At 36.7% G+C, this 27,727-nt stretch overlaps 1 protein-coding gene across 3 annotated transcripts in view; it reads right to left on the reverse strand.

The window, feature by feature from the left end:
• LOC145680569 (SPRY domain-containing SOCS box protein 3) overlaps positions 1-16,023 on the reverse strand; it is a 90,553-nt gene extending 74,530 nt beyond the window's left edge. For 2 of the 3 annotated variants that reach the window (XM_081751209.1, XM_081751210.1), the window contains exon 1: positions 15,794-16,022. The gene's annotated coding sequence lies outside the window, so the exon portion shown is untranslated. Of the gene's footprint in view, positions 1-15,793 lie in introns of all 3 variants that reach the window. The other variant, XM_081751208.1, reaches the window with a different exon arrangement.
• Positions 16,024-27,727: the final 11,704 nt, after the last annotated feature.

Genomic DNA, 27,727 nt, shown 5'->3' on the forward strand with positions numbered 1-27,727 from the left:
CTTCTTAGTGCTTAAAGATCTCTCGAAAGAGGTATCACCCGACCCATGTTTCTATTTAAAATTTTAAAGTTGGGCCCTGGGCCCCATGAAGGGCGGCCCTCAGAGGCACGACGAATACATTATTTGATGCGCCCCATGGCATTTCCTATTTGAGTTTTTGTTCGGTTCATTTATGTTCAACCGTTTTCGAGATATTTCCTTGGAAACATTAAAATGGGCCACCCTGTATATTAATATATAATTGTCATTTTCGTAATCGAGCCAGCGTGTGTAAATAATCATCTAACAGTTTAAAACAAGGTCTCTGATATTAGTGTGTTGTTGAAAAAGGACTAAAGTGATTGCTATATTTAAGAAAAAATGAAAAATAAATTTGAAAAGCCAGTTCTTCAATTAAAGTGTTTGATAGATGGTGGTAACAGGATTGATTGCTGACACGTTATCATAAAAGTAATATACAAATTAAGGATCCCACGACACAAAAACCTTGTTACACTCTGTATAAGATGTAAGGATTTATAATTTGATTCTAAGGTTTCTAGAGCTATAAAATAACTGCGACTTTTACTGAATTCTCTCTCTCTCTCTCTCTCTCTCTCTCACCTCTCGCAAATAATAATAATAACAATAAAATAATTCTTCCAAGTGTATTAGTCGGTGAGTTGCTGTTATAAATTGTGAAAACATTTCTTTTTCAATACCGTAGCTTTATTTACCTGACAAAAGTTGGTTTAATTTTTCCACTTTTTCGTAATTCCACTAGTTTAGTTAGATGCCTGTACTAAAAATAGGGACTAACTTCGTATAAAATGGGTCGACCTGGAAAACACGCGTGATTAAATATTATATATATATATATATATATATATATATATACACAAATCGGTCCACGCGATTCAGAATTATACGTGAATATACACACAGTGTTAAGATTTATCAGCCATTGAAAAGTTTCACAATCCAACACTGTTATTAGATCCTGATAAAATTTATATGAAATTTGCAAGAAAGTATACTTTTTGAAACTAAAAAAAGATAATCAAAGTTAATGTATCTGTGCTGAAATTACGTGTAAGCATTCACACAATGAAGTCGGTTAATTACCATGTTAACACAATCAACTGCTGACGAGTTTCATGGTCTAACTCCGATGACTATCGTCAGCTCCTAAGGAAATTTATATGAAACCACCCCGAGGAAATGCTTTTCCAAACAAAAAGTAAATCTACAAAATTGGTGCACTATGTCGAAATTATACGTGATCATACACACAAGTAAGGTATGAACACTGTCATACCATTGAGAACTGTCATGGTCTCGTTCGGAAGACTATGGTTAGATCCTGATGGAACAACCAGGAAAGAAAATTAAAAATAAATAAATAAAAATAAAATATCGGTACATGTGTCGACGGCTTATGCTTGTGAACATACGTACAACGCATATATAGTATATAAAAGAATAAGTTATTTTTAAAGTCGGTTAAAAAGACGTATTTCAGTTCAGAAGATCAGAAACGCCACACTCTGTCTACATTAAGGAATTCAAGATGCTGTAGCTCAACTGATATCAGAGTTAACAACACACTTTGGTATAACTTAATGCATCTGTAACATATTATTCTATATTGTTGTACTGCATGATCTCATGGAGAACGACTACTTTCTTTCCCTGACATTCAACAACTTTTTAATATTTCCCTGTCAAAAATCAAATTCTGACTTCCCCTGATTTCCAACACGCTAAACAATTTTATAGTTTGATCTTCGCACACCATTTATATTGTGAACGCCTGTATTTTTTTTAATGGGCTGAAAAGAGTACGCAATAAGTTGCCTTTACAAGTGACTAAACACCTTAAAACAATAAATCTAATTCGATAAAGTAAGGAAATGGCGAGGTAAATACATGATTTTAGGAACTTAAAAATGCTCTTTGCGCAATATTTCAATGAAAGATCAAACTACCAAGAGTATTACTTAATTTATGACCTAAGGAACACGTCTAATGTTAATCCTTTTGTGTTCTTTCAGGTAATCTAAAACTGAAAATTATAAGAAAGTGTTATTTTCTACGTAGCAGGGAAGTGAGTAGACAACTTACGAATTTAAAATATCTCGGGTTTTCAACGCTATCGTTCTAATACACAATAACTTTCTAGTGTCACAGCGATTAGGCTGAATTTACAGCTTGTTTTACTTCTTGTTAACAACGGATTTTACATGGACTTAAATGGGTTATGTGCATAGAAGAACATACATAATGTATGCATTATTTCTAGGAAGAAGTCTCCAAAACAAGGTTTTAGCAATTCAATCAGTATCTCTTCATATAAAATGGGGCAAGAGGAAGTACATGAATGGTATTTATATATTTAAATAATAATGATTTAACTTTGGTTAAAGTTATTATTCGATTTATTCTCCCTTGAGGCTAAGATTTGATAGAGAACACTTTTTTTTTACAATTTCGACAGCGGGTTCTGATACAACTTTTGTCTACATTGGAAAAAAAAATTGAAATTTTTGCGTTTAACGTCCAACGTATATCCCGTTAGGCTAAGGGAGATGATTAAAGCAAGTAAACGATAATGGAAGAACTGGTGGAATGATGAAGTGGGAGGAAAACGGGAGCACTACGAGAAAACCAACGATCACGATGTTGTCCACCACAAACTTACTTGGCCGAGGATACAGTGGAAGATTCAAGTCTAACAAAAGTTTGTTCTTGAACTGGTTCACAAATTGGGAAATTTTTCTTATATCGCTGACGGTGGAATTCAGCTGCTGATTTCTTTCTTCACTACATACTTATGTGTTTTTTTTTTTATCCACATTGTACAGTGAAACCTGTCAACTTGGCCAACTCTCTAAGTTGGCCACCTGCTTATCTTGGCCTAGTTCGTCTTGAACCTGCATTTTCCCATAAGACAATCGTTACTTACTACTCTGTAAGTTGGCCACCTATCTATCTTGGAAGTTGGCCACACTGAAGCAATGCTTACCCTATGATGATAATGATAAATTTACCTGCGTATCTTGGCCACGCAAAATATCGTTTTCTTATTTTTCTCTTTCGTATTCCCATATGAGAGGCAGATGTTCTGTATTTGTGACTGGAGAAAAAGAAGCATTGATTCGCACGATTTGTTCTTGGAGGTCAATGGCCAGAACGCTACCCTCATAAAGGGGTGGTGAAGAAGGTGTGAATAAGAAAAAGCACGTACAGGAATTCATTAAATGGTTGTACGTATTTGTTTACCCTGTCTGTTTTGGTATAACCATTAGCTATATCAACTCCTCTCATCAGTGGGGAGCTTTAGTAATACCGGAAAATTCTCAAGATTAAAACTAACCATCTCAATGGTCAACTATTGGCACCTGTCAGCTTGTTAAAAGATAGCGGAGTTTTTAAGATATCAATTCCCTCAAGATTTTCTAAAAACATCTTTTGCTCCGAGGGAAACACTTCTTGCTAATTAAGAAGAGGTAGATAACTACAATATTAGAATGTGCATATCTGCCAAAAAGAATAAAACAAATACGTCTAGAATGAACCACCATTCAGTAGCAACTGAAAAAAAAGTCATATAAATTGCATATGATTTTCTCAATTTATAACTTAGCTTTTCTTGTTTTCAATCTGAATAACTCAGTGTGCTAAAATATCAGTTTCAATAAACTGCGTACATACACTTCTATTTCATGGTTGTTTGTGTTATTGTGTTTTCAATCCGAATAATCCAATGTACCAGACTAGTTTTCAGGAAGAGCAAGGTATGCACATATATTAAACATACTATAGTAATATTTTCTAGTACTGTATGTTTTTATGATTATTCTATATATATTATTTATAAGTAGCTGTCGTGCCACTGCTTATTAAAATTTTACAATCAAATAATACTAGAAATCCTATTCTAAAAATACACAAATCACACTTATTTTCTTTAAGTTGGCCACCTGTCTAAGTTGGCCACTTTTCGATGGAACCGATGGTGCCCAACATAGACAGGTTTCACTGTACTTAAAAAAATAAATAATGCAAAAGAGTAAATTCCAAGCGGAACCTCCACTTTCTAATTTTAAACATAAAACTGTGAAGGTGAATGGGCATATATTTGTCATTAAAAAAAATTAAAAAATAACACGCAGATAATTAATCACTGTTTTCAATTGCTGAGCTTCATGACTATTATGTAGATTATTTTTATCCCTCTTCAAGAGTGGAAAGTGCGTGACTGATTGGAGAGTTGTCTGAGTAGCGTAGTGGTTAAGGCACCGGCACTAGAGAACTGAGATCGATTCACGGTACAGTTGCGTATTACTTCCGACTCTTGAAATTAAATTAAACAAGAATTTTAGGAATGATCCAATAAATAAATAAATAAAAATGATCAATAGAGTGCAATCTTGACCAATAATTAATTTTTGGATCAGGGGCCACAAATTTTTTGAACGGCCCCTAAACCGAGTTTTCGTTGAGTTGATTTTGAGTTTAACGTCCTGAGACTATATGAGACGGGACTTACGGATTAACGTGGAATCCGAACCACATGAGCTCCCGCCGGGAATCGATCCCGGGACTCCCACGCCAAAGGCGCGTACGCTAACCGCTTAACCACGAAGGAGCTCACCGAGTTTTCGTATTTTCTACGGAACAGGCACATCATACTGAGTTAACTACTAGTTTGGGTTTGACTACACTATATGTAGATCTCCAGATATAAGGCCTACAAGAAAATTTTTGATTGAAATAGGTATATTTGATCTTTTGATCCAATAAAAATAGTTTTAAGTCCAACAATTGTGCCCTTTAGTTTAAAGGAGACGGATAATCAATCAAAGTGAATCTTTAGTTGAGTTGTTTGTGAAATGAAACGAAACGAAATTTTACATCCCACGGTTCTGCCGGCTAGGCTACAGAAGACGGTGATGATGAGAAATGAATGAAATGGTGGAATGAAGAGAGGGAGGAAACGGGAGAACCCCGAGAAAACCCACGCACACGGTGTTCGTGGACCACAAAGTTCACGCGGCGCGAACTGGGATCGAACCGAGGACATCATGCACTAAAGGTGAACTCTACTACTGAGCCCCGGAGTGGGTTGATCATGAGTTTAACGTCCCTTTCAGCAGCGAGGTTATATGAGACAGGACCTACTCTTCAGGCAAGAGCTTAAAAGCCATAGTGAGTGGTAATCGGAACTGTCCGAACAGTCGTATCCTCTTACTAGTGACATTGTAATGTGTGTCCAACGACGTTGCCATAGTTTTGGTCCCCGTTACACTGTAACTCATGACTTTTACATGTGGGTTCTTTCTTTCTTTCTATATAGACAAGGGGGAAATGAACACTGACCAACTTGCCGGCATACATGGGTCGTTTCTTCTCAACAGAAGAAGAAATATTCTGTTGAAAGAAGGTTGGAAGTGTCAAAACACACCTATTGCAGTAATTTTATGACAACAGTGTTGACAGGGGCCGCGTTTGTAAAAAAAAAAAAAAAAAAAGCATTAAATAGCCTTTTTACATGGCAACACTGCATGAACTTTGTCATATTTGCTCCAATGGATAAATGTTGATGCATACTGCACAAATACACAGGGAATTACCTGCAGGAAATCGGTTTTCTGCATCTGAATATTGATTTTCTTCATTTTGTACATTTTTTAAATTTACACATTTCGGTACTTTCTTTCGTCACTACATAAAAACGTCAGAAATTCCAACATTGTCATGATCTCAAAAATATCTTCATAGAACACGTTTATATTTGTTTCAAGTCTCATGTCTTTGTTGTTCTTGGTTCAAAATATATATGGAATCAAACCTTGGGTTGCGCAGCTTTACGGACACACTGTAGTATCATTTTGTTCAGCTTTCTCCTTATTTTAGTTTTCGTGGTATTAATGAAAAATGTATCATAATTTGCGACATATCTTTAATTTGCATTGCATTTTTATGTTTTTGCATCGCAAACTGCGATGCGATACCGCTTTAATATATATACATATGGTGATCAGAAAAATGGAAACACCTGTAGTTGGCAACGTCAGATGTATTGGTTCGCAGCGGTGTCGTGGCGCCCCCAGCGCCGGACCGCTGGTGGTGGTGTGTTAGGTCGGTCTCCATACTACGTCAGGCGTAGTGGAACAGCAGTGTCCAGTGGCTGCAGCAGACGGAGGTAGTGTAAAATGGGAGACCTCTCAGATTTTCAAAGAGGGCAAATTGTTGTGCGCGGTTATGTGGAGTGAGTGTGACAGCAGTGGCTACTGTGTTAGGTGTGTCGCGTGGGACAGTGTCGAAGGTGATGACGGCCTACACAACACACGGGAAAACCACATCGGTTAAGCGGAACAGTGGACGGAAGAAAATCATGAGTGACAGGTCACGCCGGGTATTAAAGCACATTGTCACACAGAACAGTCGTGCCACTGCGGAGCAAGTGACGGAGGAACTCAATCAGCACCTCCCCCACCCTGTTTCGACAATCACAGGCCGCCGCGAATTACATGACATGAACTTACGGGGTCGTGTTGCACGGGCCAAACCGCTCATCAGGGACCATAACGCTTTCGCACGCCGAAAATGGTGCCGCGACCATGCAACTTGGACCGTTGAGGACTGGAAACGTGTGATATGGTCGGATGAGTCATCCTTCACCTTATTCCCAACCACGGGCCGTGTTTATGTGTGGAGAACGCCCAAAGAAGCTTATGATCTGCAGTGTCTCTGCCCAACTGTGAAACATGGCGGCGGCTCGGTGATGCTGTGGGCCGCCATATCATGGTTTTCATTGGATCCTGTGGTCACACTTAGCGGACGAATCACTGCCAACAATTATGTCGCAATTTTAGGAGACCACTTGCATCCTATGGTCCGGATGTTGTTCCCGGACAATGACGCCATCATCCAGTATGATAATGCACCCATTCACATACTGTCCCAGAAAGAGAGTTTTCTTCTTTCTCTCTTTGTATGGCAGCCAGCGACTTCAGGTTTTTACTGTACCTTGTCAACATACCAGAAAATTCTTTTTAGGTGACTTGAACCCATGTGGCTTTGGTGTTGCCAGCTAGAAAAAATCATGAAATTCGGCAAGGGATTAAAAAAAAAAAAAAAATCACTCCTGCATTTTTCCAATAATCCCTCCCGTTAGCAACACTGCAATCTAACTTACACCAAAAAATAGCCATGTCCCTCTTCTAAAATACACGATGTAAACGATATCAATCGGGCTAACAGTGTTTGGGCTATAAATCATTAACTGAAAGTCTACGAAAACCCCAAAATCGATTTTGTCCCGAAAGGGTTAATGAGATATGCGCGCCAAAGATTTCGGGCTCTAATTTAACGTGAGCCCCCCCCCCCTTCAAGTTTCTGGGCTGGTCTATAGAATGAATGGCCTACATAGTACTGTCTACGGGCTGGATGGGCTACCAAATTTCAGCTTTCGTTCTCCCATAGTTAATGTGATATAGGCGCCGAAAATTTGGAGGCTAACTTCACCAGAGTCTCCCAACTTCCTGTGCTAGTCGAAATAAAGATCGACGGGCTAACAAATTTCATCTTTTGGGCCAATATAGTTAATAAGGTGTGAAAACCAAAGTTTTGGGGCGTTAACTTAACGTGAGCCCTTAACTTTTTGGGCAAGTTGAGATAATGGGTGTACCAGGTACTAAACTTCATGGGCCTTCCAACCCATTATTATTTAGCATTTGGGGCACTCAAGGAACACAGATATAGGGTCTCCAAATGTGAAAATGAAAATGCAATCTTTAAGTTTTATGTCCGACTGTCATCCTGGGTAGACTAAAGGAGACGCAGATGATGAGAATAAATGGAATGGTGAAATGAATTTATTTGGGAGGGAAGCAAAGTATAATACATATCAGTCATTACACATGCAAATAAATATTTTATGGTAATTGTTTTTTGCTGAAATATAACTTCGGTATCTTTTATACGTGTTTAGGAGCTGAGATTATTATCTAATAATTATAAGGAAGATAAAAGTTTTTTTTTTTTTTTTTTTTTTTATTTATTTATTAAGGAAGATACAAGTTTTTCACCTTCGTACAACAATTCATGTTTAATAGGCGTATAGAAGGTGCTCATGCCCAAAACATTGGGACTCCATTTCTGGGACCCCATGGTGGGGACCCGGTTCCTGACCACCACTGTGCTGAGGGGAATCGGATCTTTCCAACGTCACCATCTGTATGCAACAACTCCATGCTTAAACGAGAAATAGAGAGGACTCAAGCCCAACATTTCGGAATCACATTTTCTAAAGCTTCGAGGCCAGGGCCCAATTTCTGACATTACCGCTTTCGTTAATCGACCCCGACCTTTTAAACGCTAACACTATAGTACAACACCATGTTAAATAGGCAAATAAAAGAGACCTGAACCCAAACTTTTGGGATCTCATTTTTGGAGTCTCAGGTCCCGGAGTTTTCCAACACCACAATATGTATCCAATAACTCCATGCTTAAAAGAAAAATATAATGAAGCCAAGCTCAAAATTTCCGGACACCATTTTTGGACCTTTGAGACAAGTGTCCAATTTCTGACGTTAACACTGTGCTCAGACGACCCGAACATTTCCAACTTCACCACCCACATACAATTCCATGTTTAATAGGCGTATAGAAAGAACCCGCGCCCAAAACTTCGGGACCCCATTTTTCTGGAGCCTCATGGCTGGGGCCCGGTTTCTGATATCACCACTGTGCTCGGGAGACCCGGACTTTTCCAATGCCACCATCTGCATCCACTAACTCCATGTCTAACACGGCTTCCCCATTGTAGGAGGATTTTGATGAATTTTCTCCAGGTTCTTTACAACTATTTACAACGTTTCAAACTATTCATAAGAAATGAAATTTCAATACATTAGAAACTATGTTCTTTTAAAATGTTCAAAATGGATGACGGCATTGATTTCCAGTAATAATTGTAAACTTTCGTAATTTTATTCTCTATTTGAATAGTAGTTTAATTTCGAATCTTTTACGGTTAAAAATATTTTTGTGAAATGTAACGGAATACATTGAAATGCTCCTACTCCCACGGATACGTGTTCCAATTATAAATCGATTTGAGATTCAGTGTACAAATGAGAAACTCCCAAAGCGAAGTACAATATTGTAACGTTGTTGACATACATATGAATAACTGGTGATTAGGTCGTTAAGCTGTACATAAAATCATATAAATTTTCATTCATATTACGCAGACAAGTACACACAGAACAGCATATGAATCTTTATCTGACTTTTGTTTCTCTAACTTTCTGACAGCCTTTACGAAATAATAGAGATGCAAGGGCTCGGAAAAAACCGGCTTTTTTGAAAAAAAAAAAACTCGGTTTTTTCTGCTTCGCTTTTTTCCTTGGGAAATTTTGGGCTTTTTTTGAAAATTCTGCTTTAAATTGATAAACCAGATTTTGTTTCGTTTCTCTACAACAGAAAAAGTCATTTAATTAGTGGTTGATGCCGATAATAATATAAAACCTCGAAAATAAACCATGAATTTCGAAAAGATATTTCAAACAGTTTTACTTCTCAACATATTTACATTATGAATTCCAAAGGATTAACCAATGTATATAATAAGATTTTTTTTAACCTCCTACATACAAAAGTAAACAGGGTTGGCAAGAGCCATGGTTGTTTTTGAAAATGCCAAAAACCCGTTTTTGGGGGGAGTTTAAACTAGGTTTTTTTGGTTTAAACCAGGTTTTTTGGGGTTTAGATATTTTGCTTTATGTATTTATATTACATATTGACAGAAATAAGTTTGTTTCGCCTTGGTGTTATTATTCAACAACGGGGTTATGCTGGAAGAGGTCACATAAGCTTAAAGAAGACAGGTCAGTAAATTTCTTAAATTGAGAAACTCCCGCCCTAGCCATCGGGAAAATCCCGTCATTAATCTAAATGTAAAATAATAACGGAAAAAATCCTGTTATTGCTTTGCATGTAAAATTTAAAGGTCAACGTATCATAATCAGTACGCTAAAACTGAGGTATTAAATTACAAATTTAGTGCGTACCTATCATTGAAAGTACAATCCAAGCTAATGTTGGAAGCTACGTAGGCAATCGATAAATTTTGTCAATTTATATCAGTATATTTAAGCAACCTTGGCTTCTTTATAAAACAACAGGCATTCAGGCAAGCAGAAATATACAATTTAGTTTCGTTTCGTATGTTCAGGCTTAACATCCTTATGTAATATCGAGGTTATCAAGGAGAAGACTTTCGCTTAAAGTGACATCCGAACCGCTACTTTGTTTACGCATGAAAGAAGGGTTGTGGTTCGACCGAGAATTGAACATGGGACACCTTGATTAAAAGGTGAAAAGGAAATAAAACTAATGCAGATGGTTTGATGTATGGAAATGTCACCATGAAGATTACACAATTCGCATTTTTCGTACCTTTTATTTTTTTCGGTTTAAACCAGTTGTTTATTTAAAAAAAAGAAGAAAAACAGCTGGTGTAAACTAGCCAACCCTAAAAGTAAATACTTCTTTTTAAAAAATACTCAAATAAGTAGCAAAATTCTATGTAGTATTTTTACTTCAAAATATTCCATACCCTCTTTTTGGAACAAAATAAAATTAAAATAAAACATAAGAAAAATACTTAGATTTATATGATACACTTAAAGGCTGCACACCTAGAGCTTTTGGTTTTGTATATTCTTGAAATTCTACAGTTTTATATAAGCACCATCACGGTTTATTCAGTCCTCAAGTTTTCTGTATTTTTAACAAGAGGGATTGAACATGAAGGGTATGAGATAAGAACATGGTAACCCATAATTTTACTATTTTAAGAAATTAGAAATTTTCTGCTGCACAATCCATTTTGAAAGTCGGAAAGCTGATTTTTCACATAAGTCTATACATGAGGGATTAAACGAAGCGGTATGCGTTGCTGCCTATCTGATGCTGCGTAACTCAGCAATTGAAAATTTGTTAGTTACCATGTTCTTGGCTCACACCCTTCATATCATTATGGAACTCTCCCCACCCCACCAACACACACACACAAAAAAAAGGACTACGGAATATATTTAAGTTAAGATAAATACAACTGCATAACAAACATGATTGACTGGAGCTTTTGCGCTTCTATCGTGAAGTCCGGAATTCAACTCAGCATTCGACCATTCTGACAAAACTTTTCTTCATTCCATCTATGAAGTAGAAATAGTGCGCGTACTGTGAGTTGGCTGACTTCATTTCTTATTGTTTTTAAATCGTTATTATTACTAATTACCTGCAGTGACGGTTTTGCGAGGGTTAGGGGGGTGGTCTTTCGGACTGAAGCCTGTTCCCCAAAATTACGGAATGTCTAAAACAAACGAAATATCTATTAGTTATGCCTTTACTCATAAACTTTAAGCTGCCGTCAAATAAAAATTACGAATGTTTAGAAAAACTAAACATTAGTAAGAAAAAAACCCTCTCAAAATACTTTTCTAAATCCGCCACTGATTCTCAGTATAAAATGATCTTCAAGGTTGTATCCGGAAGATTATCGCTAAATATATAAACGAAACGAAATACAGTATTAGTTATGCCTGTACTCATAAACTTCAAGCTCCTCCCAAATAAAATTAGAAGATTTTAGAAAATGAAACAATCAGAGAAACCCGTCCCAAAGTACGTTTCTAAATCCGCTACTGATTATTTGTATAAATTAGTATTCAAGGTTGTATCCGGAAAATTATTGCTAAATCGTTGCACAGCTACAGTATAACAGAAATGTGGAAGTACGGTTAGACGGATATATTGAAAAACGTACGCTTTGACGGATATATAGAAAAACGTAAGTTTAACTTCTGCGTTAGAAGCTAGAGTACTAAGCTCTTAGAAATGAAACAGACGACAAACTGAAATGATATCGAGAAGAAAAAATATCGATAACTCAAAAGTTAAAATAAAGTTAAATAGCCACTAAAATTGCCCTCAAATACTACATTCTTCATGTTAGCTTTAATTCGTAAAACATGTGCTCCATCCATCTTGATGGTGAATTTTAGAGCGAAATATGGCATTTAGGTCATGGAATTCTTATCTAAGTATAGAATATACTATAAGAAAGCTATTTAGATAGAAAAATCATGAAAATGAAAAAAGCCAAAATTTCCAAAATTCTCGTTTTTTTCCCAAAAAAGCTGGCCTTTTATGTGAAAAAAAACATCGATTCAAAAAAGCCGGCCTTTTTGCATCTCTACGAAATAATATCTTTACAATCGAAATATTCGTTAAACATTATTATTATTCTTATCCTTCAATATTCATCATACATCATATTCTTCATTACTTTAAATTCTTCATATTACATAACTATTTTACATTATATTCCGTCGAAGCTGTGTTCAAAGTTAGTATTACACTTCTGACATAGTTATCATTACAAATCATAATTGATTCTCAATCCATACGCCTGTAACTTTTCCATCCTACCTGCAGTGTGGATCCTACGCAGTTTCGATCCTACGCAGTTTAGGTCGTGTGGAGTCCATGAATATAATCCTAATTTATAGCTGCACAGGTTAAACAAATTAAAGACAGAGAAAAAAATATATATATATATTTTTTTTTTGAGCGCATGATTAAAACAAATTATTTCAGGGCAACTGCGTAGGATCGAAACAGGTTTTGAGCTGAATTTTTCGATCGTACGCAGTTTCGATGCTACGCAGTGTCGATCCTACGCCGCATTCCCAGTATGACTTCGTAAGTGACATCTTTAACCGCTCTCTCTACGGTGTACTAGAGTTCTATTACCTTGAACTATTGGCCTCTGAAGTTCATGTACCCTCGCTTACGAATCGCTCCACGTTTGGCCCCTTAGTCAGAACTCATCCTGTATATACTTTTTCCAATGTCGGTTTATTACAGCTCAACACAAATTGCTGGTATACGAAAAAGCATATAAGTTATTATGTACGTGCGAAGTGACCTATGTATGCTATAATCAGAAGTATTCACGATACTTAAAATACGCTATCACAACAAATGCTACCTACGCACCGCCACCATTTTGATACTATGATGAAGTTGATTATACTGCCATCTGCAGGCAATACTACAAAGAAGTTGTGTGAAGATTCCCGATAATTCTGGATATGAATAGTACCTCACTGAATATTTTTTATGTTACTTGCAATTGACACCTATTAAACTTCTATAAAATATTCTTCATGAAGTTTGTATACTTTAGATCCTGTTTGCCTCTGTCTGTGTGTGAATTTCAAATTTGTTGAATAATACCTATTCTTGGCAAATCAGCATTTGTCTGCGTCATTTTTTAAAAATATAATTTTCAATCGATATAAGCCTTAATGCATATTTTGTTGACTATTGATTGAAAATATCGAAAACAAGTAGTTTCTTGGACAATATGTTGTTGTCTGTTAATAGGTGGATTTAGAGTCAAATAAATGTACAAAAATGTTTATTTACTAATTAGGCCTATCTTTAACCGCTCTCTCTACGGTGTACTAGAGTTCTATTACCTTGAACTATTGGCCTCTGAAGTTCATGTACCCTCGCTTACGAATCGCTCCACGTTTGGCCCCTTAGTCAGAACTCATCCTGTATATACTTTTTCCAATGTCGGTTTATTACAGCTCAACACAAATTGCTGGTATGCGAAAAAGCATATAAGTTATTATGTACGTGCGAAGTGACCTATGTATGCTATAATCAGAAGTATTCACGATACTTAAAGGAATGAAATGGAAGCTTCACCAAAAAACCTAGATTGGAGGTGCGGGAAATTATTCTAACATATGTTCGTTTCTAGTGAAACATTCATTAGCACTCATTGAGTGCTTTATGGTCCTGAACTAGATTATTGAAATTACATTTCTATGGTACTTATTTCGTTTCTTGCTAATCATTTTTTACTCAATTTTAAGGTATATGGTTTGTCTTCCTTCAAGTATATTATTTTATGAGTTGTTCGTAATTTACACTAATGTAGTATTGTCATTTCAGTAGGCAGTCCCGCGTTTGATTCCCAGTGGAGACACTCAAAGTAAGTTAAAAAGGTAGGATGCCACTTAGTCATCTCCCCAAAATCTATTGAGGGTCTGGAGGCGGTACTCGTTTATTCATATACCCACCGTCACTGAGGCGCCTGCTCCCATTCGGGCTCCCCTACTGCGCTCCTGCCGTGACTCGCTTCATGCTTTTTAGTGGTTATCTAGCCCAAGTTGGCTCGTGTTTTATACACTGTATTTATGTTCATGACTACATCACAGTTACAAATAATGAACCGTAATAACTACCAGGTGAGCCAGAGACTCTACAACTGATTTAGGGGAGAAACTAAATAATACTCAAAAGGTATGTTTTTTCAGGCAATTTATCCTGAGAAGCGTTTCCCTGGTTTTCTTCAATCACAGCAGGCAAGTGTCGGGATGGTACCTAACAGGTCCCAGACCACTTTTTCCCTCCCCAGATAGTGTACTCTCCGAGGGAAGTCATCCGTCATACGTGATAAGCTTAAGGTCATAGATGCCGGCAATGCCCATAAATATGCAGAAATAAATTTAGTCTTTAAAAAAAAAATGTTTGTTCGAGGAGTTAGGGAGGCTTGCTACTTTCATGAGTATAGCTTATCAAGATTTTGATTATCATTACTTGTCTTTTATGTCTTTTTCTACTTTGGATTTCATGTCTTCATAATTGACTTCTGTTTTCTTATTGTCAAGTGTGTAGTCTACCCTTTCTAGCAGTTGAAAAATGTGGTGATTATGACTAGATTTTTCTGTTATTTTATATATTGCATATTTCAAGGTTCTATAAAATTTAGAACCATGTGACGTATAAAGCAACTATAGAAACACTACAATCTGAACTCGATTCCGAAGGAACTGGTTCCTGGTGATATTTAATAAACTTTTTCGAGGAACGGAGTCAATGAATGACATGACTAAAAGTAAAAACTTGCCGATACTTTCATATCAAAATTATTTTACGATAAATTGTTACAATATCCTTCATAATATACATTAAAGAAAAATTAAAATGAAAGTTCACGCTAACACGCTTTGTTATTATTAGTTCGCGCGTTGCCATAGGAACACCAATAAAAATTACTATGAAATGGCACTAAAGAACCAATCATTTTGCAGCAGTACACAGATTAGGAGCAATGAATTATAAAGGAACTTACACGGTAACTAGAAGAGGAACTATTTTAACCCAAATCGGAAGGAAATGGATCATCTCATTGGGACCTTCATGTTACAATAAAACAAAACCAGTTCAGAATGACCGACTTCACTAGTGAATCTCAAGATCTGTAATTCCAGAGCTAGTTACAACTGCATACCAGTAACAACTTTGACATTTAAAATCTGTTTCGCACAGACATGCGTCCCTAATGTATCAAAACAATCGTAACTCAAGGAGAAATAATAAAAGTACACAGAAGAAAAACTGTCAGGAGTACGGCAATTCTTTAATATAAAAATACAATGAAGAAATGGAAATTGGGAACCTCCCAAATGTTACCGTGCAAGATATGTGTTATTTTACTAATTTTATTTATTGATTTACAGGATTTGTTTTGAAAGCACATTTGGCGTTTGTAACTGTCAACGTAAGGTGATTCTGAAAATTCTACTATATGTCACATGCATATTACTACTGTCTCTTTAAGACTGTACGCTATATTTCTCATTTTTAGTTTGCTTTTGAACGGAATGTGTGGAGTTTCTTTTTTACCACTTGATGTAAAATGCTAACTTACCTGATACCAAATGGTTACGCAAAAATTGTTCTGCGTTGAGGTCTTCTTAAGAATGAAATACGGCCTATTTTGCGTTTAATTATTGTAAGAGTAATTTCCGACGTCTATTGCTTTTGTGTCAGTTGTAAGGAACTATCATCTGCAAAACATTTCTGCGCAAAAATACGCTATCACAACAAATGCTACCTACGCACCGCCACCATTTTGATACTATGATGAAGTTGATTATACTGCCATCTGCAGGCAATACTACAAAGAAGTTGTGTGAAGATTCCCGATAATTCTGGATATGAATAGTACCTCACTGAATATTTTTTATGTTACTTGCAATTGACACCTATTAAACTTCTATAAAATATTCTTCATGAAGTTTGTATACTTTAGATCCTGTTTGCCTCTGTCTGTGTTTGAATTTCAAATTTGTTGAATAATACCTATTCTTGGCAAATCAGCATTTGTCTGCGTCATTTTTTAAAAATATAATTTTCAATCGATATAAGCCTTAATGCATATTTTGTTGACTATTGATTGAAAATATCGAAAACAAGTAGTTTCTTGGACAATATGTTGTTGTCTGTTAATAGGTGGATTTAGAGTCAAATAAGTGTACAAAAATGTTTATTTACTAATTAGGCCTATCTATTATTATCACCTCTACCAATCAATGAATTAATTATCCATACCATCAGTCAATCAAAACTAATGAACTATCATAATGAAGGGATTAGATCTTCCCCTTTTTATATGTTTTTCGTAATTATTGGTCATCATTACGTATGGGTTTGAGTAAGGACGTCCACATGACTGATTCCAAAGGTGTGGGGGGGGGGGGAGGTTAACTGGCAGAGGGCAAGTGCTCTATTTGCAGGAGTCATTTTAAATATCACACTGGCGGAAATTGTGTTATAACTTTTTACTCAAATACGCATAAATAAAAGTTAAACATGGATTTATCACAAACGAAAGCTGCTAATGAAATAACTGTAATATACCTATAGCTTACAAATACACAATGTCACAAACATACGATTGAGAGAATTAACAGATATTCTAACTATTCCATTAGGCCTTGTTTCCATATTGTACTAAAACACAATAACACACTGAGCAAGGCTATGTGATAATATGTTTTTAAAAAAATCATATTACCAGTTCCGTAACATTGGCCGTTGCAAGCGGTGCAACACACCGTTGCCCCCGTCGAGCCCGTTATTTACTTAGTAAGCTACTGAATACTTATACAGTATTTTATTATTCATTTCTTATATACGAAAGAAAATAATTGTCAATTTTAAAATTGACGGCAATTTTAGTATTTTTTTTTCCTGTTTTTGGGGCCCCAAGCCTAGAGTCCTCGCTGAACCCTTTTATTATTCAGTACTGAATACTTATATTGTCAATCACTTTTTATATTGTTATTACTTTACTTCATCTTTTTGGGAAATCATTGTCAGTGTTAAAATTGCCAACAACTTTAGTAACATATTTTTGTCCCACCACCACCACCACCAAACCTATAGGACCATTTCTTATGTGTAAGAAATAATCATTGTGGTGAAATTCTAGATTACTTACAACTTTCGTAACTTTTGTTTTTTTTCGTTTTGGTGGTAACCAAGCCCAGGTGTCCTCGCTAAACTCGTTTATTACTCAGTACTGAATACTTATATTCTGTTATTTATTTCTTATGTGGAAGAAGTAATCATTGTGACATTTTAGATTATGAGTGTTTTCGTAACATGTTTTCTGTTTTTGGGCCCCCAAACCTAGGGACCCACTGAACCCGTTTATTACTCAGTATTGAATAAGTACTTATATTCTGTTATTCGTTTCTTATGTGTGAGAAATAATCATTGTGAAATTCTAGATTACTAGCAATTTTGGTAATATCTTTTCTGTTTTGGGGCTCCCCAAGCCCAGTAGACGATGCTCACTTGTTTATTACTGAATACTTTTATTCTGTTATTTGTTTCCTATGTGGAGAACTATGAACATCTCGTTTCTGAAATTTTACTCACAAGGAAGGCTATCCAACTCCTCGGCGAGTATCGCATTGAAACTTGCACAAGTGGAAGGACATATTGAAAGATTGAAATATGCTTACTCTTACGATTCGCAACGTCTTTGAACCGGAAGTAGAATGATCGTTCCTCCATATCCCCTGAAAGTTATGTATTCTGGTCATACGTGCCAAAATGTGATACACTGGAACGTGTTTTCTCACGGACAAATGTTGCAAACTCAAGATGATAATAGTCGGTGGTGATTGGGATCTAACCCAGCCGGGATTCGAAGTCGGGACCCTTGAACTCTGGCTTGACTCCTCAACCAACACAAACATGAGGTCAGCAATAATAGAAAGAAGAAGACGAAATAATAATAATAATAATAATAATAATAATAATAATAATAATCCTATACCAGTATTCTTAACCTAATTCCGATCACGACACTCATATTATCACATCCTCTTGCTGGTGACCCCCTTATAATTTCTGGCTTGTAATAAGCTTGTGTCGAATTTTTAATATACCTATTGCGGAGGTCTCACTATATACATCTATTTCTATAATAGTAGAAGCTATTTCTTGTATATAGTGGATACAGTAACTTCCCTAAAAGCGAATGAATTAAAACCTAATTTGGTCAGTTCATTCATATGACAAACATCGAATCCGATCTTCATACTGTTTCAAAATGGAGTGCGTTTGAAAATTTTAAAACTTCATAACTCCCTCTATTTTGGTTCATAGGATAAGAAAATAAAATGCATTTGCATTCTTCTTGTATTTCAATATGCAGTTCTCATTACTTTCATATCGTACCTCTTTCATTTAAATTGATTTGTAACCTACTCTACACCTGTTGAAAATGTTCAGTAGACCATTTTTTTTTTTTTTTTGTTCTTGACAGTATGTATACAAATAAAAATTGTCTATCACAAAAAATTAAAATAATAATTATTTAAAAATATTTTCCGGTGTTAGATTCAATTATATTTCTCTCTTTCGCATATCTTCGTGATCGCCAGGTTGAGAAACTCTGTCCTATACTATTTCTTCTTCTTGCACTTGCAGACCTCGTGTTCATGTGGATTGATGCTTCAAGCCAACGACTCAAGGGTTCTGACTTCAAATCTCGGCTGGGGTATGGTTGTCTCTGGATTCTAAAACCTTTATAGCAGTGCTAGAGGACACTCAAGACGGGCCGAAGTCCTTCGTTACTGAACGGGCCAAAAAATACATTTGTTGTCTTCTTCTTCTCATTATTATTAGTTTTACTCATCATACTGCTCATATTACTAATACTAATCATACTACTAATAAAAATAATAATAATAATAATAATACTAATATCAATAACAATACTAACAATAATACTAATATCAATAATGATAATTATAGAAAGCCATTTTTGCGTTGTGGTTTCAACCTGTCCCTTTTCTCCAGCGGGTAAACGTGTTCGTTTAGAACTTACGATCGGTGTATCGTATCGTGTTCCATTTGACATCGGTTCGCATCAATGACGTACTAGAGATCCCAATCATCACCGACTGTTATCATCTTGAGTTTGCAATAGTTGTCTTCGTGAGAAAACAGGTTTCAGTGTATCACATTCTGGCATGTATGACCAGAGTACCTAACTTTCAGGGGCAATGGAAGAACGATCATTCTACTTCCGGTTCGACGACGTTGCGAATCGTAAGAGTAAGCATATTTCCATCTTTCAATATGTCCTTCCACTTGTGCAAGTTTCAATGCGATAAGCCTACTCGTTGAATAGCTTTCCTTGTCAGCAACCAAATCGACATACAATGGTGCAAAGGGGAGAGATTTGATGGAGTATCAGTAATGAGTGGAGTTTGTATTGTAGTGGTTTACAAGCAGGAATTAATAATACTACTCCAAACGCTCTGTACGTTTATTGCTGTGCGCATAATCTGAATCTTGTTATAGACTGAAATAGAGATGTCGTCACTTCCTCTTCGTTACCATGGTGATCGCCATGTTGTTTTCTAAACAAACGCATGAAGCCATAGGAATACTATGGAGTATACTGTTAATAAGAACACACATTTATTGACAACAAAGTAAAGTTGACAGGAAGAGATACAGATTAAGAATATGGGTCCATTATTTCGAAAATTTACGAGTGAAATCTAGTAATTAACGAAGTAACATATAAGGAACCTTCTCTACAGGGGGCACATCTCTAGGTAATCTGATAAGATAGAAATTGCATAAGTAATCCCAACGCCATTACCAGGTAATGTACAATGAACAAAAGCAACTACAAGTAATACAAATACTCGTAAGGTACAGACTGACGAGCTATCGGCACAATGAAAATAGAACAAATACTTGATTTGTCTGCAAGAAAAATAATAATCCACTTTGAAATCCTTTATGTTAATTATATTGGCATATTCAAATATTTTACGCCCACCGTATAAAATATGAGTACATAGTTACAGTGGCTACAAAATAAAGAAACAATCAATCAAAAAAAAAAAAAAAACACACACACACACACGAAGCTTGTAACAATATTCGCTCTGAGAATTTTCAATCTGGACCAATTTCTGGTCAGTTAACATGCATCGGATCTTTCCTTATATTTCCTACTTACCTTAAAAATATAACAACAAGGAAACATCCAATTATGAGTGGTTCAGCATAAGTTTTAAACACTATTTTTTTTAGATGTATCCAATTTAACAACATAGCGCCTGATATTAATATCAGTGGGATGTGCAGTGTGGTTAGCATAGTAATTCTTCTACTTTGCACTTTTATTAAATAGAACTATTTCATAATGTTGATAAACGTCATTCGGTCAGACAGGAAAACTCTTCACGTGTATGGCACAAAAAGGGTAACATTTCCTACAAGATACGTCATAACATTTTTCCGAAGATAAATCCAAGATATTTCCTAGGATTGATCTCCTAGTGTATAGCACGCCTTAGCTGTATTGAAGACAGAACTGCTGATATTTCAAAAATTACCGCAATTTGTCTAAGTAAAAAAACAAACAAGCAAAAAAAAAAGTTGAGAGCAGGTGACACATTAAAGATGACAGAAAGATTTGAATTTGTGTTGATGCTAGTTATTTGAAAATATATATATATATATATATATATATATATATATATATATATATACTAATGACCATGTATGTAACTTCCAAAAGTTTGCAGTCTTCTGGTATTGCTCTGCAGAGAAATTTGAAGAAATCACTTCAGCAAATGAAAGATCTGCGGGGAAAGTATGACGAGCTTGTAAAATCCACAAAAGACTTGTGCTCGGAATTGAATATTTCAGAAACATTGCAAGAGAAACGCAAAACGTTTGCAAAGAAATATTTTGATGAACTGGCTACGGATAGTAGACTAGATGTATTGGAAGATATATTTCGTGTCACTGTATTTTATTCTATTTTGGATGTATTGTGTCACAACTTGGCGCCCGTTTCTACGGAATGACTGAAGTGCTCAATATCTTTCCTTTTCTCACCCCAACAACATTGTTGTCTGTATCTGAGGAAGACCTTCATAAATCTGGATATAACTTTGCTACAAAGTACAGTAGTGATGTAAGCTCAGATTTTCCATGATAGATACTGGTATTCAGAGATTATAATAGGGCTAAAATAAGTAACCTTCGAAAATATCTTTGTTCTTAGTGGAGAATGGGTATTCTACACCTTTTCCTGTTGTGCTTACCACATGTGTAATCAAGCCCGTATATTGTGCGCTCATGTGCTGTAAATAATTTGTATCCCCCCTCCCCGCACATACTTATGTCTCAAACAAGGAAACAAGCCGTGATTTTGCAAACATGCTAACTCTTGTTGAGTAGTAGTTTAGGTATTACAACTTACAAAAGTTACAACTTAATTTTTAATGGCCTAATTCTCTCACTGGTGATTATGATGTGTTCTGCCCGAAGGTAGGTGTTTGACCCAAAAGTCCCTGGGGAAGATGAACCCATGGTAGTTTACCGTTGCCTTCTATGGGATGATGATGATTAAGGCCCGGATTTTTATGTTTTTACATATTTTTTCCTTTGTATGTACGCTGGTGAAAATATGAAATGTTCGCAAATTACGAAGTAAGGAGCCATATAAACCAAAATCACGTTACATATTTTTACATATTTTGAAGTCTGTTACATATTTTCCGTCCACTGTACATATTTTAAAATAAATTCAGTTTTCTGGCTCCTTTTCGCTAATTTTCTTTAAATAATACGCAAATAAAAGTAGGCTTATATATGTAATAATAACTCAAAAAGTACTTTATTCAAATATCTGTATTTTTTTCTCTCACTTTGTTCAACCGATTTGCATTGAGGGAAAGCTGGGTTAAACCAAATCGTACACTCTACAATATGAAAAAAAAAAACGTCGTCAGTTACCGCTTCCAATCCTGAAAAAAATCTGTTTTCTTATATATAAATAAAGAAAACAATATAAGGATTTTTGTGCTTACGCCTTTGCAAGCAGACGCCGCTCGGATGTGTGCCGACAAAACAAAACAAAACGCATACAGTTGGCTGGCTTTCTCACCTTTTTTGTATGTGCAACCTCTACGGAAATACAAGAAACTCAACATTGTGCAGGGAGAAATAGGTGCGAAAACTGCCCGAAAGTTCCAGTCAGTTTTGAAGAGGAATCCAGGATACCTAACATTGAGGACTGCATGCAGGAGAAGAAACGGAGGCACCTGAGGAAATCAGTCCTGGAAAATGTCATTTGCTGAAGTTCGCGCCTGTCTCTTCCTGCGACGTGGAGAGGTCTTTCTCAGCCCATAAAAGGATCCTGACTGACCAACGACTCTCTTTAGCTCCTGAACAATTGGAAAAGTATGTAGTGGTTCATTTAGCATCAGCAAAGTAAGCGCTTTTTTTTTCATCATATACAATAATGTGGTTTTCATTTTTTCAGAGACAATTTCATTTGTTACTAGTAAAAGCTTGAAGTATCTGTGGCAAGTTAGAGATTTTTTCGAATACCATCATATAAAATACTTAGTGGTTCATGGTGCACTCCGAAAGTAAGCGCTCGTTATTTTAAATATTTTTTTCTCTTTTGATATTCAATAATGTGATTTTCATTTCTCCACGAGACAATTTTATTTGTTCTTAGTGAAAATTTGAACGTATCAGCGACAAGTTAGTGACAAAGTTTTTCCATTGCGTAAAATTATTTAGTGGTTCATTGTTCGTCCCAAAAGTAAGTGCCTTTTGTTTAAATAAATATTTTTTTGTGTTTATATGTTCAATAATGTGGTTTTTAATTTCTTTATACATATTTTTATTTGTTTCTTCTGAAAATTTGTACGTATCTGTAGGAAGTTATTTACACTTGTTAAGCTTTTATTACATAAATATGTTACAGTATAGTAATTAGCTAAGAAAATAGCACAGACACAAAATAAACACGAAAAAATATTTTTACATATTTTCATATTTTTAACATATTTCTTACATATTTCATTGATTTTTGCTACATATTTATGTACATATTTCGGTAGTTTGGACTACATAAAAATCCGGGCCTTAATGATGATGTATTAACGACGGGACCTACAGCTTAACTTGGGATCCGAACCACTTGTGTCCCCACCAGGAATAGAACTCGGCACCCCTTAATTGCAAGGCAACGAACTTAACCACTTGTTCGTTTGGGACACATTCTCTCAACACTGGCATGTAATTTATTCATGTAGGTTTTAATTTACTCTCCGAAGAAAGTGCATTCAATTAATTCTTAATCAACAGTTAAGTCATTTTTATATTTTATAATTTCACTTGCATTGAATTTCTTAAATATTAACTCTTATCATTGTAATAATAAAACATAGAATTTTTTAAAAAAAGGAAAAATCCGAAATTTTTCCGTCCCCTAAATTCTCTCGCCCTGTGAAGCAGCATTAGAAGATCGGATGAGATAGGCAATTTCGGATGGCTACCTAAGACGGCCGGAGAGAAAGTTAAAGATGAGGCGTATGTATGCGGTAGGTAGCTGAAATCTGATAAGTTTGTAAATAAGTCGAAGATGCCACACTTTATCATCTGCTTTTTCCAAGTCGAAGAGTACGAGGCATGATGGGTGCACTGAATTATAGTGTATGCTGATTAGGCTTGTGAGGCGTAAGACTAGGCTTGTGAGGCGTAAGACATGGTCTTTTATAGAAAAGGAATGACGGAAACCCGCTTGGCTGAGAGGTAGGATGTTTCTGTCTGAGAGATAACTACGGAGGCGTTTAACAAGAATGCGCTCAAGAATCTTGCTATATGTTGTGAGTTGAATCAACCTGTAAGAAGATAGTTCATGAGGTGGTTTATGTGGTGTCGGAAACTTAGCGTTTTTGAAGTCTTCCAAGACATAGGGAAGTATACAGTGCGCAGAATGAAAGTGAAAACGTTTGAAACAAGAAGTAGTAATGTAAAAGAACATTCTTGGATCTGGCGATACGTTATATTATCGAGACCTACTGCTATATTTCGTTTGTATCGTATGGTATCGGTGATCCCCGTGACGGTGATGAGTGCGGTAAAAGGTTGATTTGGATTAAGAACATGCAGATGACTAGGCTGTAAGAATGGAGTGGATGGGTTTACCCGATCAGCAAGGTGTGGCCCCTTCCTCAAAGGGGGTGGGTGAAGATGGTCTGGAGGTGATCGGTAAAAGCATTTGCTGTGTCTGTATCTGTAAGAGCAGCGGAGTTTTCAATCAGTATTGGGTATGAAGTGCTACTTGACTTGCCGCATAAAGTGTTGAACCTTTTCCAGTACTTTGTTGAATGACTGGTGTTGGATAGGTTATTGCAGGTTTTAACCCAGCATCTGAGTTTGTACGCTTTAATGGAGTTGTGCACTGTGCGTTGCATTTGTTTATGATGATGTAAAGCTTCAGGGTTTCCGGTGCGAGGGATATCATAGTCACATAATGTGGTGGTAGACGTGGTTGGTACGGAATGCTTTTACTGGTTGGAACAGAAAGTTTATTGGCTTCTTGGATGGTATTGGTAACAGTATCCATTTTAGCGTAAAGTTCATCTTCAGTAGTGGGTGATGTGAGGTGTGCCGTATGTTGAATCAGATAGCTGCGATAGAGAGTCCAGTTTGTCTTATCGAAGCGATAACATAGGCGAGAAAACAATTGCGAGCGAGGTGATGCAGTTGCTTGTAACTGAAGCGTAAATTGAACAGGAGCGTGATCGCTACCTATTGTATGCAGAACAGTGATGAGACTATGGGTGGAGATATTTGATAAGGTGATGACAATGTCAGGTGTTGTGTTGGAAATGAGTCGTGTAGGCTTTGGGAGAGGATGTATGATCCCAGTTGTGTGCGTAGTTATAAAAGCTTCAAAATTAAAACGATCTAGTTGTGAGCGACTGTGCAGATTAAAATCAGCCATGATGATATAGTGACGGTATGTTTGAAATATATTGAACAAACTGAGTCGGAAGAGGATGACCAAGACGTACGTAAATGGTTGCAAACGTGATGCTGAGAGATTTAAAATATACAGTGGTGATGAGATGTTCAGGTAACAGATTGATGGCACAATGGTGCTGACGATAGGGGAGATGCGGAGAGAAACCAATTGCTAGGCTCCCATTCGCTCGTTGTGCTGGAATGTAACTGTCTGCGCTAAGAATGGTGTAGCCAGGTATGCGACATGGAGTTCTCCTTGTCAAGAATATTTCGTTTAACAGAAAAACTGTGATATGCTCCTCGAGAAGTAGAGTTTCAAACAGGACTTTGCTTGTAGAGAATGATCTGATATTCAACTACAGAAAGTTTAAAGCCATAATGAAAGGGTTATTATCCGAGGTGAGTGATTGGAGATGCATGAAAGTGTACTGTATTACCAGAATAAGTAGCTGTGAAATTGAAATGAAATGGTGATTTAGCTGCTAGATTAATTTGCTATAGAATGTGTGGCCTTATGAAAGGGTGAATATTTTGGAGTGCCAGAGTAAAAAAGGTGAGTAATTGATTTAAAGTGACAGGAGCGTCAGTAGCAGGCGGAGTTGAAGGGGCTGCAGGTGCTGTACGGAGTGGTACAACAAGTTCAGGAGGGCTGGTGTTGGTTTGGTGATGAGATGTTCAGGTAACAGATTGATGGCACAATGGTGCTGACGATAGGGGAGATGCGGAGAGAAACCAATTGCTAGGCTCCCATTCGCTCGTTGTGCTGGAATGTAACTGTCCGCGCTAAGAATGGTGTAGCCAGGTATGCGACATGGAGTTCTCCTTGTCAAGAATATTTCGTTTAACAGAAAAACTGTGATATGCTCCTCGAGAAGTAGAGTTTCAAACAGGACTTTGCTTGTAGAGAATGATCTGATATTCAACTACAGAAAGTTTAAAGCCATAATGAAAGGGTTATTATCCGAGGTGAGTGATTGGAGATGCATGAAAGTGTACTGTATTACCAGAATAAGTAGCTGTGAAATTGAAATGAAATGGTGATTTAGCTGCTAGATTAATTTGCTATAGAATGTGTGGCCTTATGAAAGGGTGAATATTTTGGAGTGCCAGAGTAAAAAAGGTGAGTAATTGATTTAAAGTGACAGGAGCGTCAGTAGCAGGCGGAGTTGAAGGGGCTGCAGGTGCTGTACGGAGTGGTACAACAAGTTCAGGAGGGCTGGTGTTGGTTCCGGCTTTGCTTTACACTTATAACTATAAGTGGGGTGGTTATCGGGACATGTGGAGCACTTCGCTGGTTGGTGTAAATTGGTACAGAGCCGTGTTGAATGGGATCCGGCACAGTAGTCGCATTTATAATTGTTTTAACATTCAGAAGTGGTATGTGTATTATATTCCTAACAGTGCTCACAGCGTACTGACAATGGTGCTAACGATCGCGATAGTTCGAGTCTATGTTTTCAATTATAGATGTATGCCCCATGTGCAAGCAGATCGTCTATCATCTCCTAAGAATTCGGACCATGTAGGTGGGCCCACGGTCTTTACGAATCCTAAGAACTTTAGTAACGGAGTAGCCATCGAGTTTCAGTTCCTCATGGATTTCATCGTCTGTGTATGACGGATCTACCCCGCAGATAACCACAGAGAGAAATGAGGGTCGTCGTGGTGGAAGTGGTTGTTTGCGTGCTGAATCGGATAGGCGAGTGATCTCGGCGTTTGCGCCAAAAGTATCGATTGGTACTTGTTACGAATGGTGGTGTGAAGATCGGGGTCTGCTGTCTTGAGAATGCAACCATTCCGGGTATGAACTATTTCCTTGAGATATTTTCGTAATTGGAGTGAGACTTACTTCTCGTTGGAAAACTTGCTGTCGTAATTACGAAGTAATATGGAAAAGGTTGATGATATAGGTGAAGTTGACGATGTTGATGCTCTCATATCCATAGTGTCACTACCGGAATCTTCGTAGTGATGTTTTTTTCTTTGGACGTGAATCCTGAACACGTGCAGCACAGCTGTCTTTAGACTGACGTGACCTGGAGCGGCCGGAGGTTGTAGATTCAATAGATGCAACTGAAGTATGAGAATCTCTTTGTGGGCGAGAGGTTGTAGCGTTTGTCTACGCCTTTGACGATTCCTTCCGTGGCCTCACCTTCGTGGGACACACAGGAGGTTCGTCAAAGACAGAAGGAAGTGGGATATGCCAACTACTCGTGCGTGAAGGAAGTGATGTGTGAGTCCGCCATCTTTAAAGCAGTGTTGCCAGACCGATCAGTTGATAAAGCAGAAGACTCGAAGATAAAAAACAGGAGAAAGCAGTAGACAAATAAAGCGGCGGCATTTGAGTTCAAATCCAGGGAGAGAAAAGTTTTGTCATTATTAAGGGGACAGTGGTCAAAACAAGCAGTCCAGAATTCATTATTACTTCCATTTCAAAATAAAACAATACATGCAAAACATAAATATGAATTGTAATTACTTCAAA

The sequence above is a fragment of the Thermobia domestica genome, chromosome 3 (assembly GCF_964235325.1).
Source record: "Thermobia domestica chromosome 3, izTheDome1.hap1.1, whole genome shotgun sequence".
Lineage (NCBI taxonomy): Eukaryota > Metazoa > Arthropoda > Insecta > Zygentoma > Lepismatidae > Thermobia > Thermobia domestica.